The 20,630-nt window shown below is 44.5% G+C and overlaps 1 long non-coding RNA gene across 3 annotated transcripts in view; it reads right to left on the bottom strand.

The window, feature by feature from the left end:
• Window positions 1-507: 507 nt before the first annotated feature.
• Window positions 508-20,630, bottom strand: part of LOC118148776 (uncharacterized) — a 125,817-nt gene continuing 105,694 nt past the window's right edge. For all 3 annotated transcript variants that reach the window (XR_013528733.1, XR_013528735.1, XR_013528734.1), the window contains 2 exons: window positions 1,114-1,262; window positions 508-1,008 (listed from right to left, as the gene is read on the bottom strand). This is a non-coding gene — a long non-coding RNA (uncharacterized LOC118148776). The remainder of the gene's footprint in view (window positions 1,009-1,113; window positions 1,263-20,630) is intronic.

Genomic DNA, 20,630 nt, shown 5'->3' with positions numbered 1-20,630 from the left:
TAGGCAAAGTTTGAAAACAAACCAGGTATCCATGGACAAAAGAATGAATAAACAAATTTTAGTATAGTCATAAAATGGGATAGTGTTCAGCAATAAAAATTAACAAATCACTGATACCCACAACACCACAGACAAATCTCACAGGTATTTTTCTGAGCAAAAGAGCCAAATACAAAAGAGTATGTGCCATTTGGCTTCTACGTGAAATCCTAGAACTGAGGAAATTGGTCCATGGCATCAAAAGTCAGAACAGCAGTTACCTTGAAGGGTTACTGATTGGGAAAGGGCACAAAGGAACCTTCTGGGGTGGTGAAAACGTTCCATGTCATATGCATGATGCTGACTTAGAGTACACGTTTGCAAAATTTCATCAAGCTGGACACATAACACATTTTACTTTAAAAAGTATACTTCAATAAAAAATCAATAACATATAAATAAACGTGCAAGTGTAAATTATGGGAAAGTTTATGAAGAGCAGGTAATAAAATAAAGCCCAGAGCAAGAGATGAGACAGGAGCCCAGGTCTTCTGAAACATTCACTCTCCCTGTAGACCCCGTTGCTTCTGCAACCAGAAGTAGGGCTTTCTCACACACAAAGGCAAACCTTTTTCCCTAATGGAGTCCAGAGTCTCTGCTCAGCAACCTATGTGGAATTTGGGGTGTTCGTTTGGACAATGAATCATAGCTCATGGGGATGAGAGTCCTTCAGCAGCTCAGGATTTAAATAATGATGTGTCAACATCTGCCTCCGATGACTCAGATTTAATCTTAACAGTGACCTTGTAAGCTTGCAGGATTATTAGAGCCAGCCACACAGACACAAAGAATATTAAAGTTGTTTGTCAAAAACCTCTCTGCTTCTGTCAAGAAAAACCTCCAGAAAAGAGGAACACACATGCTCAAAACAGAAGAACCTCCAACTGGAAACGGAAGGAATAAAGTGCCATTTATGCCTACTTTGCCAAGAACGACGAGTTGGAAGGAGTAAACTTCTCTTCTTTGCAGCTGTAAAGGAAATTCGAATTTCTTATGTTGCTCAAGGAGTCATCATATTGCAATGCTTTCAGATTAAAATGTTATGCCTCTTGGATACTTTCTTATCTTCTTTACCTTATGCTGAAGTCAAAAATTCTCAGTGATTGCCCCAAATCTTACTGGACTTGGTGACTAGGAATCTGCCTTCTTGTCCTACTTCTGTCGTTACTAGTGCAGATTTTTACACAAGCCACATCAGCTTCTCTGAGTCTCAGTTTTCTCATCTGTGAAAGAGAAACAAGTATTAAGAGTTTGCTATTAAGAAGTAGTACAGAAATTACAGACAGGCCTGGCACATGCACTAAGTACTCAGCAGACAGGCCTGGCGCATGCATTAAGTACTCAGCAGACAGGCCTGGCGCATGCACTAAGTACTCAGCAGACAGGCCTGGCGCATGCACTAAGTACTCAGCAGACAGGCCTGGCGCATGCACTAAGTACTCAGCAGACAGGCCTGGCGCATGCACTAAGTACTCAGCAGACAGGCCTGGCGCATGCATTAAGTACTCAGCAGACAGGCCTGGCACATGCACTAAGTACTCAGCAGACAGGCCTGGCGCATGCATTAAGTACTCAGCAGACAGGCCTGGCGCATGCACTAAGTACTCAGCAGACAGGCCTGGCGCATGCATTAAGTACTCAGCAGACAGGCCTGGCGCATGCACTAAGTACTCAGCAGACAGGCCTGGCGCATGCACTAAGTACTCAGCAGACAGGCCTGGCGCATGCATTAAGTACTCAGCAGACAGGCCTGGCGCATGCACTAAGTACTCAGCACTCATGGGCTGCATCTGAAGCCTCCACACTGTGAAGTCCCATGCAGGCTTTGCCCCATCCCATCTCAAAAGTAGGCCCAGAATGTATCAAACAAGTGCCAAGGGGAAGCAGCCTCACCAGGGACGCGGAACTGACCAGCAGGTGTCCCACAGAGCCTCAGTGGGTTCTTTTATTCACAACATACGCCTGACAGCATACTTAGGACCAAACAATGCTACAAAGTACTTTCAATGGACTGGCTCACTGTGGCCTCCCCACATCTTTAGGAGACCTTATAAGGCCCTATCATAGATTAAAAAGCTGAATGAAGTTCAAAGCGTTATGTGAACACACAGCTAAAAGATGACCGAGTCAAGGTTTGAACACCAGACCCCCTGGGCTGGGAAAGTCTGTGGCTTTTCTCAATTCAACACAATTAGCAAGTCTTTGGGAGAAAGATACACAAAGCCAGAAGAGGAAAAAAAGTGATTATTTAGTTTTCTATTGCTGGGTAATCAAGTAGCCTCAAAACTTAGTGTGTTCACACATTTATTTTATTTTTCCACAATTCAGTGGGTTGGGATTTCTGGATTTCAGCTGGGAATTTGGGAATCTAGAGCTAGAAAATCCACTTCCAAGATGGCTTCTCCACCCATGTCTGGGACGCCTTTTGCTCCTTGGCCTTTCTTCCTCTCCACGTGACATATCACCTGGTGGTCTCAGGAGAGTCATACTTCTTATATGGCAGCTGGCTCCAAGAGGCAGGAAGCAGAAATTACTAGGCTGGCTAAGGGCTCCACCCCAGATCTGGCACAAGGTCACTGTGCTGTCGGTCAAAGCAGTCTGCGGTCAACTCAGAGTTGAGGAGATGAAGAAAACTCTCTCTTTAGAAAGGCACGACAAGGGCACGTTGAAGACATGAGATGGGGGATGCTATTGTGGCCACTTTTGGAAAAGCTCATCTGCCACAAATCCACTAAGGGTTCTATATTTGCAAACGTGAGGACCAAGGACCACATTACTCCTATAACCCAATAACAGTAATAAATGTGGTGCTTTACTGATTATAAAATACTTTTTATGAGGCATGTATCATTAAATGCTCATAAAACCCTGTGAGATCAGCATTATTTACAGAGGAAGAGAGGAGAAGGGTTTTGTCTAAAGACCTGTAGACAGAAAGTAGTCAGTGTCTTTGGGACTTCTATGCTTGCTCTGTCTGGTGTGATAGGATTGTGAGGGGTAGATATGAGAATGAGGGCTTAGGAGACTTGTATTTCTTACTACAGGGTATTTGGGAAGAGTGTTTGGTGTTTGCCTCTTGTGTTTACATCACTGTGCTACAGACACGTTATTGTAAAACGAGTCATGTATGTGGCTCTTTCTACCTTTCGTCTGACATAAAATGTCAGAACCCTGTCCCAGCAGGGGTAGGGCTTAGGTTTCTAGTTACGACTGGCACCACTGGGAATATAATAAAACCACTGGAATCAATAAGAATAAAAGTCCCAACTGAGGCTGTAATTCACTATTTCCCCAGCTGGTTTTGGTTTTCCAACAACACAGTTTTGAAGGGCCTCAGTAACCCCTTGGGTCTTCTTTGTGATAAGGAAGAATGACCATAAAGGGAGTAAGACATTAACTTGGGATCTTATGCTCCCTCCCAGGAAGCCACCCCCTCTTGAGAATAAATGAAGAAGAAAACACACATTCCCCCTGTTACAAGCACATATCCACAGTTATTCTAATGTGTAAGTGTGCATTTCCATAGCTCCAGGTGGAACATATTTATGAAACTTGAGGCAATGAAAGAAAGATAACTATGCGGATGGACCACTATGCAAACGTCAAACTATGTCATTCTATTTTTATTTGATGAACCTCCTTGCCTGCCATCTCATCACACCCAGACTATAACCTGCACAAAGGCAAAGGGGATTTGTGGTTCTCTCTTGTTCATCCATGCATTCCTGATACCTAGCACAGAGATAATCAAATATCACGTACTCCATGAATGTTTATTAAACAAATCAATGAATGCAATGACTCAGCTTCTACCATATCTATGCCAGATAGATAGGAACTATATTTGTCTTATTACTGTATTCCAGCTGATGCATAGTAGAGGCTCAATAAATGTTTGATGAATGAATAAAGAAGGGAGGAAGGGAGAGAGAAAGGGAGGGAATCACAGAAGGAAGGAAGGAAGGAAGGAAGGAAGGAAGGAAGGAAGGAAGGAAGGAAGGAAGGAAGGAAGGAAGGAAGGAAGGAAGAGAGGGAGGGAGGGAGGGAGTAAGGGAGGGGAGGGAGGGAGGGAGGAAGGGAGGAAAGGAGGGAGGGAGGAAAGAGGGAAAGGAGGATCTTAGACTAAGAGGCAAGCATTGCCCTGACCTGTGTAGTGCTAAGGTTTTGCTGAAGTCGTGTACTCTCCTTCCTGAATTTCCCAGGTTTTTAGAAGCTCTGCAGCCACCCTCACTCTGAACAAGCTGCCTATTTGTTACACTGAGTAAAAGCATGATCACAGCAACAAAGAAATATCATTACAGAGAATTTAGTCTCATTTGCAAAATTTTGCAGCAAGGACAAATATAACCTATGAAACAATTAGAAGCAGAAGTTTGTGAGTTTCAAATAAAATGTGGTTTTAAGAAAAAGCCACAAAACAATTAGACTTTAATCACTATGTCTCCGCCTCTCTGTTCCTCCCCAGAGTATCTTATTCCTCTCTCTCCTCTGCCCTCCCTAGTGCTTACTCCAACCCCCAACAAGTCCAGTGAACCCTGAAGACTTTTCCCCTCATAATCCATCTCGGAACTGTCTCTCTTTGCCATTTTCTACAGAATCACTGCAGCCTGTCCATGTCACTCACCTCCCACCTTTGCTAGCTGCCTCCTGGGGGAAGATGCAATGATCCAGTTAAAGCTTCCTGCTCTGTATAACACAGGGACAGGGCATTCTGTGCAATGAAGCCTGTTCTAAGTGAGTCACCATTCCCCTGAGACCCTCCCCCATGTCTGAGAAAGCTGCTGCTGACTGAGCTCTGAGCAGCTTGCTCATCCGCCTTCCTACACCGAGGCAGAGCCACCAGGCCAACACACAGTGGGCATTCACTGCCAGGATGCTAAGTGATCAGGGTGGACGGTCTATGTGAGGCAGCCCAATGGGGGCCACTTGGAGAGCTTCCAGCAGGCTTGCAAGTCCAGATATTGAATGTCTGTCTTGGTAAGTACAAACATCTACTCAAGTCATTCTTCAAGTTTCAGGGGTAGAAAGAAACCAGCTGAGAGAAGCCATGAGTCTTTACTAGCTTAGGCCAAAAGCCATCAGAGTCCTGTCCCCAGTGCCCTGGTGCTTCCACAGGAGGCTAGGAGGTCATTCCTGGGTGGAGGGCAGTGCCCCATGGACACATACTCAAACTGGGCCCTAAAATACATGAGGGGAAGCAACAGCAGAATGAATTCAACTGGCCTAGTCATTCACCCATACACGCGGTTACTGAGGTCTACTCAATGCTAGGGCATACAGGAGGCCCTGGACGCACAACGAGGAACACGAAATGCTAGATCATGTCTTCATAGTCCAGGGCAGGGCGCGCAAAAATAAACATACAAACTGGGCGCAGGAATCCCAGGAGGGACCAGCAGGGCCACCTGCCTTGATATTCGGAGGTCAGGAAACAGTCCTGGAGTGAGAAACGCTGATCTGCCTGGCTTGGAAATTGACCACTGCTCCCTATGGAACAGAAGACTTCATGGGGTAAAGAGTGAGGTCCCAACTGTGCACCCTGGAGCCAGGACTTACTTCACAAGGACATACTCTGTTCTAAAATGTGGTGGCTGGGTAGCTGGGCCAATGCAGGGACACAGAACAAAGGGTTGACCCAGCTCTGCCACTCACTGCTCTGTGGTCCCGGGGAAGTCATTTCAGCTTTCTTGGTCTCCTTTACCCACTTTGCTCAAGCTGGGGCACTGCAGCATGAGCACTGCGGGTCTCTCCTGCCACAGAATTCAGGCTTCCTAGGGCCATTCCACACTACCAAAATGAGGCTGGCTTTTTCACAGCTGAGTCTCCCTGCCCCCAGAACACAGGTTGTAGCCGCTCTAGAGGGAAAGAAAATCATTCTCGCCTTTCTTTCCAAACCCCACAGCATTCCAGCAGCAAGGAAAGGGAGTAAAAAAGGACAATTACCAAGCCTCTACCATGTCCCAGGGGCTTTACCCACATGATAGCTCATTTCGTCTTCACTACAATCCCGAACAGTAGGCATAGTTGCCCCCATTTTACAGACAAGGAAACTGAGGTTTTAAAAGGCTAACAGGACATATCCAGAAATATAGACCTTGAAAGTGGCCTGAACTGAAGTCAGTACTTTGAGGCTCCAAAGTGCCCTACACCACCTACCCCTGCAATTCTGAGACACAACACAAAACCCTGAGGCAGAAGCTCAGTCAGCTCCAGACAGAAATGGGAACCAGGAGCAACCTAGTGATGGATACTAAGGGTCACCACGCTGCGGAGGACACAAACCCTCGGTTCTCCTGAACAAAGGACCGTACGCCTGCCAAAGCTCCTGCAAGCCGCCATCTACCCCACTTTTACCCTCCAACACTGATGGAGGAAACTTGCCTATTCCTTCTGCAGACCTCAGCTCACGTGAGTCTGGAAGGGGGTTGTGCTGACAAAACCTCCAATTTCCTTTCTGATGAAAGCTTTGGACTCCTCTGTGCTTGCTCTGTAAACACGCGGGCTTTCTTTTCATTTCTTGACCTCCAAGAGAGAAAAAATAACTCTCACTTCAAAACCTGATGGTCCTACTTCTCTCATTCAGTTATTGAGAAAATTTCTGAGGTGTGCCCACTTTCCCCCTTCAAAAAAGAAAGAAATGTGAAGGTCTTGGGCTCTGCCATGGGTTCAAATCATTTTCTGTCAGATTGGCGGGTCTAACTAAGCTGGTTAACCGAGAGGAAGGCAATGTGTCCACAGCTCCCTTTCCCTACTAGACTAAGAGCTCCTAGACCCGAGGAGGTCCCAGCTCTGATACTTCCAGCTTCCCTGGGGCCCAGAACACAAAGCTCCACGGTGTTTGTGGATTCAACCAAACATCCTTCCTACAGAAGGTCACATGAAGTAAGTGTAACAGGGTATAAGAAACAGAAGTATACCCTCAGGTATCTTCCAAAGGAGGTGGCAGACACTTCTGTAATTTAAAAAGGCAATGGCTCCTCCCCAAAAATCACAAGACTGTCAAGTCCACTTACAAAGGCTGGTAGTTGAACAATTGGAAGGGAATTTTTGAGAATTCCTCTGGAGAGAGCTGTGCTATGACTTACTGAGGTACGTCCTCCACTGTCTGCAATCACAGCGGATTTCCAACTCCTCCTTGAATAATCCAAGACTAGCAGCTGACAGCCACGCCAGAGGAGAGGAAGCTGGATAGCAGGGCTTGCATTCCCAGAAATGCCAGAACAAGGAAGTCATTGGTGTCTCCTGGGGAACTCTTTGCAAGAAAGAGAAAATAGTCATAGGTCATTTCATCACATCTAGGAGAGACACTTGAAAGGAATAAGTAGACCACAGCAGAGAAAAGCTTGCGGTTGCCAGATGCCTGGGTGCTGCAGGAAGGAGAAGCCTCCGAGCTGAGCGAGTGTCCTCATCTGCATTATGGGAATGCAAGTGAGAGAGCTCAGAGCAGAGGTTGGGAGGGTGTGAGAGATGCTGTCAGCACATCACCATCCTCCTTGGACTCCCTTTACCATTTTTGTCCATTTATTTCCCAGCCTTTATGTGCTTTTGCTTCTAACGGCCTGCATCTGCCACTCCCTTTGGAGGGTTGCCCTCAAGCTGAAGCTGCTTTCCTTGCAGAAGGAAATTGCTGAAAGCCTCTGGGAATTTAGGTCCCTGCATATTCCACTCCCATTGTGAGTCCTAGCCAGTGCCTCATGGGACAGGTGGTGGTGTGTAAAGGCCCAGTTTCTTTGCCTTAAATCGGGAAAAACTCTGGGATGTGATTTATACTCCAGAATGCCCCTTTGTAATCCACTCAACCTCCATGGGATTTTGCCTGAAACCATACCCTTGCTTGGCTTCCTCTCCTTCCCCATCCAGATTTCCCCCACCACTTTGCACCCAACCTAACACAGGATGTCTGCAGAGCCCCAAGAGAGTCAGAAAGAATTCCAGCCAGTCCGCACCAGTGACCATCAAGTAAAAATGCTTCTGTGCTCCTCACCTCTTCTCCCTTCTTTAAACCCTAGACCTACAGAAACTGTGATTAACAAGTTGAGGGTAGGAAGGGTGGACACTGAAGTCACAGGGGACAAGAAGGAACCATCCACATTCCTTTTCCTTCCTTCTCCTGAGCAGCCCTCAGCCAGCAGAACAGAAAATGCAAAATGGGGGATATATCACATTAAACCCAGTTCAGAGTTTTGACTCCTCCATAGGAATTGAACATTGAATTACTAACACCAGAGGACTTTGTACTATGCAGAGTAACTAAAGAAGTCATTAAGTCCTCTTGAATTGTCAACCAAGGCGAGAGGAAGGTTGAGGGTGAGGAGCACTGGGGCGAGGCTGCCAGCAATCCCATGTCTCCTCCAAGCTTCTCCTGCTCTTTGCTTATGTCCAGTTGTTTTCAAACTTCACTGAGCATCAGAATAACCTAAAGAACTGGTCAAAAATGCAAATGTCCCGAACCCAAAGATTTAGATAGGCTGGAGCTAAGGCATGTTGTGGCAGGTTGATTGCATTACTAGCCCCAATTCCTCACCCCTTCCTGTATCCACCCTTTGCCCCCTGCCCCCTCCCAAATGTGGGCTGAACCCTGTGACTTTCTTTGGCCATTTGAATAAGTGAAAGTAAGGATGTGCCACTTTTGAATCTAGGCCTCCAACACCTTGCAGATGTGCCTCTCATTCTCACACTTCTGCAATACCCTAGGAAGGACACACCCAGACTAGCCAACTGGATGATGGGGTGGTACGGCAGAGTTCAGTCTCTCCAGCCATCCCTTCCAAGGACAGCCTACCTCTGCCAATAGCCAGCTGACCCCCAGACATGAGAGCACACCCAGCTGAGAACAAAGAAGCCACCCAGCTGAGCCAGGTCTAAATCACAACCTGCAGCCTCTTAGACTAAATAAACGTGTATTGTTTTAAGCCACTGAGTTTGAGGTTGTTTTGTTACGTGGCATTATTGTGTAGGTATCAATTACTCCATGACTGACTGTGTGGCCCATCGACAGCCCCTCCGCCTTACCCCTACCAAGCTTGTCACGTTCTCCCTGTGGCAGGAGGTGGGGCTGGCCTCTACCTTTCCCACAGACAGAGCCCCCAGAGGGTAGAGCTCCACAAGGGGCATTTATTTGTGTATCCTCCATAGCTTTTGCCCAGTAGGCACTAAAGTGCCATCTGCTGTCTCATGGGGAGAGTGCAGGTGTCTCACAGACTGCAATGAGTATGGAGAAATAACAGCAGTGATTACTTTTACTGACCCCTGAGCAGTTAGCAACTATGAACAACACACTAGAGAAAAGGGAAGAGGAGTCACAGACAGAGAAATTAAAATGGAAATTTAAAAGGGAAATTTTTTTCCCTTTTATTGGCAGCATAATTAGCCAGAGGAGCCCCAACTGATCCAGTTATGACTACTCTGATATGAAACTGAAATAGAATGGAGAAAACTCAAATGAAAAACAATAACACTTAGCTTTTATATGACTTTTTTACATGCAGCACTTTTGTTCCTTTTGTACCTTACAGACATTAACTAATTAATTGCCATAGCACCCCAGAGTAGACTGTGGGTTTTCCTGTCTATTTCACAAGGGACAAAAATAAGTGCTAAGCAAGGCAGAAGGAAGTCCTAAGCTCCCGGGACTCTTCTCAGGTCTTTTGCATCCTGCCACAACCCTGAGGACTCACTTTTTTTATATATATCTTTGAACCCAGAGTCCTAGAAATTCTTATTAATAGACTTAAAATATTAGTATATTTAAGCTGGAAAGGATATTAAGGAAGTGATGATCCAAATCTCTCATTTACAGATGCTGAAAAGAGGCTTATTCCAGCCACAGATGGTCTAAGGTCTCAAAACACTTCAGGGAAGAAGCAAGATCAGAGCTGTTCTGCTCAGGCTAAGTCAACTCTCACACCCCCAAATTCCGGCAGATACAGTCATTAGTGTTAGACCCTCAGATAGCTTTTCCCCAACCTGTATTTACAAATGATTTTGTGAGTACCAGTCATCCACTCATCAAACTTTTATTGAGCCAGAGGATTCTTGATGCACTAAGGATTTAGGAATGAACAAGGCTTGTGCCAAAACAAGTGAAGTAGGGAGTTAGTTCTGTCAATAAATAGACACAAAGAAGCTCTGTCCCACTGGAATTACAAGAGTCCATGGCCTGAGGCACTTCAGTATTTCTCAGTCCCCTGGCTCTGAGCACATAGCAGATGCTTGGCAGGACAGAGTGAGTGCAAGCTGAGGAAATGCCAGACGCTTATAAACCCATCAGATCTTGTGAGAACTCACTCACCATTACAAGAACAGCATGGGGGAAACTGCTTCCATGATCCAATTACCTATACCTGGTCCCATTTTTGACACATGGGGATTACAATTTGAGGTGAGATTTGGGTGGGGACACAGAGCCAAACCATATCAGTGCTCAGTAAACATATGGCGACTAATCCAAGTTGGTATATTTCAGAGCTAGTTCAGAAGCAGCTTGAAGTGATTCAGGTTACAGAAAGCTCCCAAGGATTAGAATCTAAACCCAAGGGAAGATCTCAGAACCCAATGTTTTGGTTCATTCTGCCTTTCTTCTGTTTATTAAACAAATACCTGTTGTATATCAACCATGACTCAGGGACTGTACTAGGCATAGGTATGACAAAATTATTCTTCATCTATGGTTTTCATCCACTAAAAACAAACAAAGCATCATAGATTTGTTCAGATAAGAAATTTCCAAGATGGAGAAGGAAGTTGGTAGAAATTTGGTCCAGCTCCTTCACACCCACCATGTAATTTACTAATCACAGTGAACACAGAGCCAGGCTGGAATCGAGATACCAGGTGCTTGTTGTGATTGCGGCAACCTCCATCCCTCAAGATTGACTTTGCCGCAGGATTATAATTTCTTCCTAATCATCATAATCATCACATCAACATCATCATATCGCCAATAGCCACCACTACCACAAATATCCCAGCAGTGTAATGATATAGGACAGTCTTCCCTAATTCTCAGTAATGAGACTGGGAATTGAGGGGCAAAGATGAGAACTGCTGAGAATGGAATAAAATAAAGGCAGAATGAGAAAAGCGCCCAGGTGACAGAAGAAACAATATGTGCCAAACCTAACATATAACGGGCATTTAGGACTACGTTATTTGTGTAGCTAATGACCAACCTACCAATTTTTCGTAAATTTGATAACATTTTTGTAACTTCTAGAAGGTCATGTCAGTCAAATATGAACAGAAGGCCTCACTGCTCCGTGTTGTAGGGAAAAAATGGGCCATTCCTTCCCAAGTTATTTGGCTTCTGGTCATCCCCTCTGTCTCCTCTCTGCTTGAGCTCAGGTGCTATCAGCTGTACCTGGCAGGAAAAAAAAAATTCTACCAACAGGCAGACTTGTCTGTGTGAGTGACATAAAGGGAGCTGGGAAAACTTTCTTGCCCAAGAGAAAACTCACTCACCAGCACCTTGACTGCTGAAACTGTCAGGGGGCTTCAATTCTTTGTCATCACCACTCCGGCTATTACAATTGACAAATGCCATATGTTAAGGCTCTTCTGACCTTTGCTCCTGCATACAGAGGTTCTTCTAAAAGCCTTTTATGACAAGGTCTCTGCTAAGCTCTTTAGCTACACACTCTGACCTCATTCTCCAGCATATCCAACTACTTGGACAGCCCTGAACCCAAGATGGGGTTTAGACCTCCAGGGCTTTGTGCAAGCCGGTCTCTCTGCCCAGAAAGTGTTAAACTAACTGGACTCTGGAGCAGCAAAGAGCATCTTCCTCCTTAATACCATGCCTAGTAACATGTCTGTCTGCCCTGTAAAACTGTGGTCTCTGAATCCCAGCATTAGCCAAGAGCCTTGCACGTGGAGATGCTTAACACATTTGAATTTCATTTTTAAATTGAATGCTATTGTAAAAAACATATTTAAGATGAAATTGAGTAGTAACAGAAGGCACCTATAGGCACTGACAAAAGGAGGAAAAGACACAAGGGGCAGCCAGAAGCTCCTGGAAGCCTCATTTTATCTCCTTCTCAACTTACCCTGAAGCATCAGTTACATAAGACAAATGACACATGGTCTCTCAGATTCCCCAGACCCTCATCTGGCTGTTTGACCGGCACACTCACTCATCCAGCACCTTGCAGCTGCACAGCCTAAAGTTGCTGTTCCCAAAGCGGCTTTCCTTAGAGACAGAGAGAACTGTTCACCTGAGGAGGCTGTGTCTAACCACCTGCTACTCCTTCCAGGAAGCAATCACAGTGTGTTTCTGAAAGGCTGAATTATGCTAGGTCTTCCCAGCTTCTCCACAGCTCAGAAGGCTAGCAGGGAGGGAAGGCTGACAGGCTGCGTGCATACCTGAGCTCCCAAGCAGTTGCCAGCAAACACCAAAATCTCTGTCTTAAATATATCACCTTTTCACCAGCTTTCTGAGTCTCTGTCACATCTTCCTTTCTCCCCATTGACCTCTCTTTCATTCTCTAACACCCAAAGTGATTCTCTCAACACTGAATACATGGAAATGGCATTTAAAGGAAATTAAACAGTCAGCCTCTCCCAGTACCTGTTTGGTTCAAACACACAGTTCTGAATTCCTGCTGATGCAAATAATTACTCGGCTTTAAGATCTCCTAGGTTTTTTTCCTCTCTCCAAGAGGGAAACAGTAAAATTGTCTTCCACTGTGCCATTCAGGAGTAGGGAGAAGAAATTCGTCATACAATTCGTTTTAAATAAACTTTGTTAAAGCCTATATAATGAAAAACCAAGGTTGAAGACTCTCAATTCAGCTGATCATTGCCTGGTTTTCCCAAGTGACTCATCAAATTTCCCCAGGTCAGGATTTAGTCCACAATCTTGACTTGAGGATGTGGAGTGAGGGCATAGAGATAAGGATTACTGAGGCAGGGGACCCCTGGCACTCAGAAATGTAGCATTTGTCTCCTCTGTGCCAAGGATGGTGCCAGACTCTGGGGCTGAGAGGGACAATGAGGTGGACAGGGCCAGGTTCTGCCCTGAAGGAGTTCTGCCTAGTGGAGGAGACAGGCAGGTAAAGAGTCAATGGCAAGGGGGTGATAATGGGATGGCCAAGTGACTGACAAGAGATAAAGGATGAGGGTGGCCAGCTCTGGCTGGGTGGCCCAGGAAAGCCCTCACCCAAGAAGGAAAGGTAAAATCAGTTTTGAGGGGCATCCCCTTCAGGAACAGGAGCCATTACGGATGTGTGGTGTCCTACCCTGATTTTTTTATCATTTTATTCTTTCCATGCTAGTGTATCGATGCCCCTGCCACAGTGTGTATTGGCTGCTAATGGCTCACAGCTGCACCTTCTCCAGAGAATTGCTCTGGACCAAAGGACCTGCCTTGTCCAGGCGGTTACAATCCTCACTTTCCCAACCAGGGACAATCGCAACTGGTGACTAACTGACAAGAGGGATAAAAAAATGCTGCCTCCTTGCCTCAAAATGAGATCCATTCTAGAGTGTAATTCAGAGCTCCCCATGGGATCAGGGTGGTGCAGATTTAGCTGGGAGCCCACCCATTCTTAGCTCCTCCCAATGCCCCACCCTACTTCCCTCACTCCCCTTCTTCTACAAGATTGCTCCTCCCCACCTCCATCCTCACTGAAATAGATGGACAAGTACCCCTGTCTCTAGGAAATCATACTTAAGCCAGCATTCCTGATGCAAAACAAACTCTTGCTCTAGGCTCTGGTCTATTGGCTATAGAATAAGCTGCACTTTCCTGGCGGGGTGTGGATAAGAGTAGTCCCACAGTATACAAGTCCTGTACCTTCCCAGCCTACAGCAATCAGCCTAACCCTCTGCTCTGAAGCACTCTCTCTGGGTGGGACTCAGTCGCCCCTCTTGCAGTTTCTACTCACAACAGTCTATGCCACATTCATTCACCAGAGTAATCATCAAAACACAGGCCTAACAATGCGACTCAGAAACGTCAAACCTCCCCATCGCTAAGGGAATCAAGTCCACACTGCTCATCCTGGCACTCAAGTATTTTCATAGTTTGCCCCACTCCCATGCTCCCAGCTCTCCTACCCCACCACACTTCCGCGGCCTGAACTCTCTCCCTTCTACACCTTGCTCTCCTGCCTCACCATCACCTGGCTGGAATGTCCTTCCATCTCCACAGTAGCAGTGAATCTTTTTCTATCCACATCCAGCCACAAGCTGGCTGCCTACTCCCCTGTGGGAGCACTTCACACAGTCTGATTAGTGTCCCAGCTTTCTGCATTAGGCCCTGTCTCCCCCCGATCTGGGGGCTGTCCCCATGTCCCCTCAGTGGAAAATCATATATGTTTGTGGATGGAACTCAGGTAAGCCACATTTCATACTTTTCTCCAGGAGACAACAAGGCAGGAAAAAGTTCTAATGTTTATTGAGCACTTACTACATACCAGATACATTATCTCTCCATATTTTGTGCATGCCATATGACTTACACACAATAATATCCCCAGTTTTGGCTCTGGCGCGGGCTCCAGCTCCTTCAGCCACACCAGCTCCACCACGGCTGTGGTTGTGAAGAAGATCGAGACCCGCGATGGGAGGCTGGTGTCCGAGTCCTCTGACGTCCTGCCCAAGTGAACAGCTGCAACAGCCCCTCCCAGCCTGCCCCTCCTGAGGCTGCCCCAGAGCCCAGGAGGGAGGCTGCTGTGCAGGGGAGCGCAGGGAACAGGAGACCCACCTGACGCTCAGCCCTAGCCCTCAGCCCACCGGCGAGGAGTTTACTGCCTGGGGACCCCCCTTGCCCATGCCTCCAGCTGCAAAACAATTCAATTGCTTTTTTTTTTTTTTTTGGTCCAAAATAAAATCTCAGCTAGCTCCGAAAAAATAAATAATATCCCCAGATTTTATAAGTGCTGTCCAATGATTTTTTACATGTCTACACCCATGTAGCCATGTCTCAGATCAAGACAAAGAGGAGTTCAACACCTCAACAAGTTTCCTTGTGTCTTGTCCCAGTTTATATGCTTTTCCCGGAGTCACCACTGCTCTGACATCTATCATCAAAGATTCGTTTTGCCTATTCTTGAGTTTCACATAAATGAAATATAAGTAGACTCATATAAGTGGAATTTCACATAAATGGAGTCATACGGTACATGAACCTTTTCGTCTGCTCTTTTACTCATCGTATCTGTGAAATTCATCTGTGCATATATCAGTAGTTTTGCTGAACAGTCTCCATCATAATTAGGTTGGTGCAAAAGTAATTGCAGCTTTTGCCATTTGAAGTAATGGTATTCCACTACAACAGGTTCATTAACTCGTCTTCCGTGGATGAACATTTGAGCTGTTTCTCATTTGTTGATATTATGAATAGTGCTATGACTATTCCTCTATGTCTCTTGGTAAACATGAACTTTAACTTCTCTTGGATACATGCTCAGAAATGAAGTTGCTGGTTTGGCTCCATGCCAGCCTGTGAAAGCAGCTGGGAGGGGGTCTGTACCCTGCAAAGCCTCAAGGGTGAAGCTGCCCAAGGCTATGGGAACCCACCTCTTGCATCAGTGTGACCTGGCTGTGAGACATGGAGTCAAAGAAAATCACTTTGGAACTTTAAGGTTTAATGACTGCCTTACTGGATTTCAGACTTGCATGGATCCCATAGCCCCTTTGTTTTGGCCAATTTCTCCCACTTGGAATGGATGTATTTTCCCAACACCTGTACTCCCATTGTATCTGGGAAATAACTAACTTGCTTTTGATTTTACATGCTCATAGGTGGAAGGGACTTTCCTTGTCTCGAATGAAACTTTGGACTTGGCCTTTTGGGTGAATGCTGCAATGAGTTAAGACTTTAGGGGACTGTTGGAATCGCATGATTGTGTTTTGAAATGTGAGGACATGAGATTTGGGAGGGGCCGGGGTAGAATGATATATAGTTTGACTCCATGTCCCCACCCAAATCTCACCTTGAATTGGTAATAATCTCCATGTGTCAAGGGTGGGACCAAGTGGAGCTAATTGAATCTTGAGGGTGGTTTCCCCCATACCATTCTCATGATAGTGAGTTCTCACAAGATGTGATGGTCTTATGAGGGTCTTCCCCCTTCACTCAGCAGTCATTATCTCTCCTGACACCTTGTGAAGAGGTGCCTTCTGCAATGATTATAAGTTTCCTGAAGCTTCCCCAGCCATGTGGAACTGTGAGCCAATTCAACCTCTTTACTTTATAAATCACCCAGTCACAGGCAGTTCCTTATAGCAACGTGAAAACAGACTAATACACTGGGTCATGGGGTATACATAATTTCAGCTTCAGTAGAGCCTGCCAAACAACTTTCCAAAGGCTTTGTTTGAATATATACTCCCAACCAGCAGCATGAGAGTTGTAATTACTTGATATTGTCAATCTTGTCAACACTTGATATTGTCAATCTTTAATTTTATCCATTTTGGTGGGTGTGCTGTGAGATCTCGTTGTGGTTTTAATTTACACTTCCCTGATGACTAATGAACTTAAGCGGTTATTGATATGTTTATTGGCCATTTGAAGGTCTTCCTGTGTGAAGTTATGTCAGACACTTACATACAAGGGGATCTCGTTTAACCCTTATTCTAGCCCTGAACAGTAGATGTTGTTAATCCAATTTTACAGACACTGGAGCTCTAAAAAGCTAAGTACGTTGGCCAAGGTCATGTAGCCAGTAGAGCTGGGGTTTGCACATTTAGCTGTCTGTCTCTAAAGTCTGGGTTTTTTTCTACCACACATGGACACAGAAAGGGGAGTACTAAACACTGGGGTCTATTGGGGGGAAAAGGGGAGGGCCAGTGGGAGGGGGAGGTGGGGAGGGATAGCCTGGGGAGAAAAGCCAAATGTGGCTGAAGGGGAGAAGAAAAGAAAGCACACTGCCATGTGTGTACCTACGCAACTGTCTTGCATGCTCTGCTCATGTACCCCAAAACCTATAATCCAATAAAAAATTAAAAAAAAAAAAAAATAGTTAGAAATAATGAAAAAAAAAAAAGGTCAGGCTCTTCTAGAAAAATATGCCTGTTAAGTGTATAAGCTCTAGCATCAATTACCAAGTTCAAATCCTACCACTGTGCAACCTTGGGCAAATCACAAGACTTCCTTGAGCCTCTATTTCCTCATCTGCAATATGGGAGCAGTGATAGTAACTACCTCATGTAGTCATCATGAAGGTTAACTGAAACAAAGCACAGTGCACAGCACACACTAGAAGGTCAGTACATAACATACCACACTTTCTTCCTATTGCCTCCTCCTCGCTTGGCACCTCCAAGAGGAACATTTTCCATTTCTTCTCTGTGAAAATTATTAAACTTTTTAATAAAATTATTTTATTAAAAGGAAGGGAGTGTAGACAAAAGCAAGTGTCTGCTTGCTTTTGATTTGGCTTTTCATGACACCCAAAAAAAAGATGCCTCTAGAGCTACATCTTCCAAAATCCTCTTGGAGACAAAGCATGCACACAGTAAAGTTAAGGTGCCAGGAGAGGAAGTGGACATCCCGGGTCCAAATACATTGAGTCTGTCATTATGTGACTATCTGGAGATCAACTCAGCTGTCCAATCATGGACCTCACTAGTTTCCAGAGAATCCCCAAGTATTCAAGTTCATTAGTCATCAGGGAAGAGTAAATTAAAGCCACAATGAGGTATTACTTTATACCCACCAGAGTGGATAAAATTTAAAACACTGACAGTATCAAGGGTTAGGTTTCTGTTTCTCCTCTCTGGTGATGCTTCAGATATACTTTAGCTGCATATTTCAAAAAAAGTGGGAACAAGTTATTGATTCTGTTATTAAAAATCAAAATGAGGAGCCATAGACATTTAGTTCAGTAGCATGCCCAGTAAATCTAAGACAAAAGACTGAATCATCGAAGGAATCCAACATAATTAAATAAGTCTCTAATGGCTTCAGTTGGGAAAGTTCAAAAATAATTCTTCTGGAATTCTAAGAGTCAATATGGTCTCATGTGTTTCCTGCTGTTTTTCCCCTGAGTTAATAAGACTTACCAAACTCTTCCAAGAAGCAAATCCCCTTTTGAGGCAGCCAAGGCCATAATGGGAACCACCTTGACACCTGACAGCAACTTAGCAAATGTGAGACCCTTTCTACCTGTGCAGCCAGACACAACCCAGAAATAAATAGTTTTATACAATAACTCCAAATTTTTATCTATGCAATGAAACAAAACATAATAATTTTTTTAAAGTAAACGAAACAAAGGGCTGAGTAGGAGAATATCATAAGGGAAACTGACTTGGTAAAGTCAGTAGAAATACTTTGCTGAAGAAATTACATTTAAGCTGAGACTTAAAAGAATACAAGTAGCTAGTCAAGTCACGAAGAATGGGGAAGGGTATCTGAAAGCAAGTATTTTGTTCAAGAAGCTAAAAGACCAGTGCAGCCAGACTGAGGAGCATACACAATTAAGCTGATGAAAATGGCAGGGGTCAGATCACGCCAGGTCTTACAGGTCATGAAAAGAAGTCCGGATTTTATTGTAAAGGCAAAAAGCAGTTAAAGGATTTAAAGCAGGAAGAGCAACATGGTCAACACTGTATATTTTTAGAAGAGCATTCTGCCTGCTGGGTGGGAGAGAGCAATAATGAAAGTAGAGCGAAAATGGAAGCAGAGCCAGCTGGGAGTCTGCTGCAATAATGCGGGCAAGAAACGTTAGTGACGCAGGTCAAGAAGATGATACTGGACAGAGAGAGAAGACTCCAGTTATATTTTTCAGATTGAATCAATAAAACTTCCTAATGGATTAGAAACAGGAAGTGAAAGAAGGGGAAAATCAAGGACGATGCTTTGATTTCTGGCTTGAGTAGTTGGGTGGATGTTGGTTTTATGACTGAGAACGAGCAAACTGAGGGGAGGGAGCAGAGCAGGTGAAGGGCAGATCAAGACATCTGGTTTGGGCAGGTTAAATCTGAGACATCTAAGAAATATTCAGCTGCAGATGGCAAGTGAGCAGTTGCATATGTGATTCTGCAATACAGGGAGAAAGAGAGATCTGGGCTGAGCTGGAAATATAAATCTGGGTGACACTAGCATAAAATGACATTTAGACATATGGGAATGGATGACATCAAGAAAAAAAAATAGAGAGGAGATGAAAGCCCAAACTGAGCTGAGAAAACCCCAACATTTTATGGTCTGGTTAAAAAGAAAGATAAAGGAAACTTTTAAAAGACAAAGAGGAAAAACACCAGGAGAAGAGGTATGCCAGAAGCCACTCTAACCTGGTTTCTGCCACCACCACTCCACTGAAAACAACCTGAAAGTCACCTATGGCCTCCATATAGCCAAATCCCAGGAAAACTTTTAGTCTTCATCAACAACAAAGAGGGCTGCAGTCCCAGCTTCCTGAAACATACTCCTTCTTGGCTTCCATTAATGTTTTCAGCTGCAATTCACAACCACCTCAACAAACAAAATGTATTATCCTGTGTAACAGGAAGCATCTCCAGAGGTAGATCAGGTTTCAGAGCTGGCTGATTCATCAGCTTGGTGTCTTCAAGGACACGGGTTCTGTCTGTCTCTCAGCTTTGCTATCTACGCTATCAGGAACCTCTGAAAGAAAGGGATAAAAGGGAGAAAGGAAGCAAAAGGATTTCATGTTCAAAAAGAAGTTAGAGCCCTTGGATCCCTCCCCAGTTTCATCTAACCAGGAGACTATATCCACCCTCACTGAACTCTGGACGTTTACACTTTAGAGCAACGGCTCTCAAATCTTTAGTCTCAGGCCTACTTTACAGTCTTCAAAATCATTGAGGACCCCAAAGAGCTTTAGTTTATGATGATTACATATATTGATATTTGTCATGTGATAAATTAATATTGAAGTATTTAAAGTACTGATTTATTAATTCATTTCAAAAATAACAATAAACCCATTCCACATTAACATAAATATTTTCTGAAAAACAACTTTATTTTCCAAATCAAAAAAACTTAAGCTAGAAGAATGGCATAATTTTATATTTTTCAAATCTCATTAATACCTGGCTTAATAGAAGATCTAATAGTAGATCTAGCTTATCTATTGTCTGCTTCTGCATTCAATCTCTTACGACATCACACATCATGTAGCCTCTGAAAAGTTTCACTGTACACTCCTGAATGAGAATGAAAGGGGCAAACATAGTCTCAGTGTTACCACAAAAACAGCTATGATCTTGCTGACCCCATGAAAAAGTCTCAGGGACCCCCTAGGGGTCCACAAACCATACATTGAGAATCACACTCTAAAGAGGATGAAAGTGGAAATCTCTGGATTGGCGAAAACAAATACAATTGAGGGACAAACTTACTGCACCAAAAACATGGGCATTAACTAGAAGGCATATATTAAACGTGGAAATTCAGTCCCATCTCCCTTTCCCAGACTTCAGCCCACCTTAGATTCCAGGATACTGTCAGTCAAGCTGAATCCTTCAACCAGGAAACCTAAACCCCTTCTCTGAGAAATCTAGCCCACCTAATAGAGAAGATCTAAAGATACTGATATCAAAAGTTCCCCAGTGAAATGGTACAATCTTCAAACTATGGTGAAAACCATGAATGGCAACAGAACTTCAGTTGAGCT

Source organism: Callithrix jacchus, chromosome 17 (genome assembly GCF_049354715.1).
Source record: "Callithrix jacchus isolate 240 chromosome 17, calJac240_pri, whole genome shotgun sequence".
NCBI lineage: Eukaryota > Metazoa > Chordata > Mammalia > Primates > Cebidae > Callithrix > Callithrix jacchus.
The sequence above is the reverse complement of the archived record's forward strand: the minus strand, read 5'-3'. Positions and strand labels throughout refer to the sequence as shown.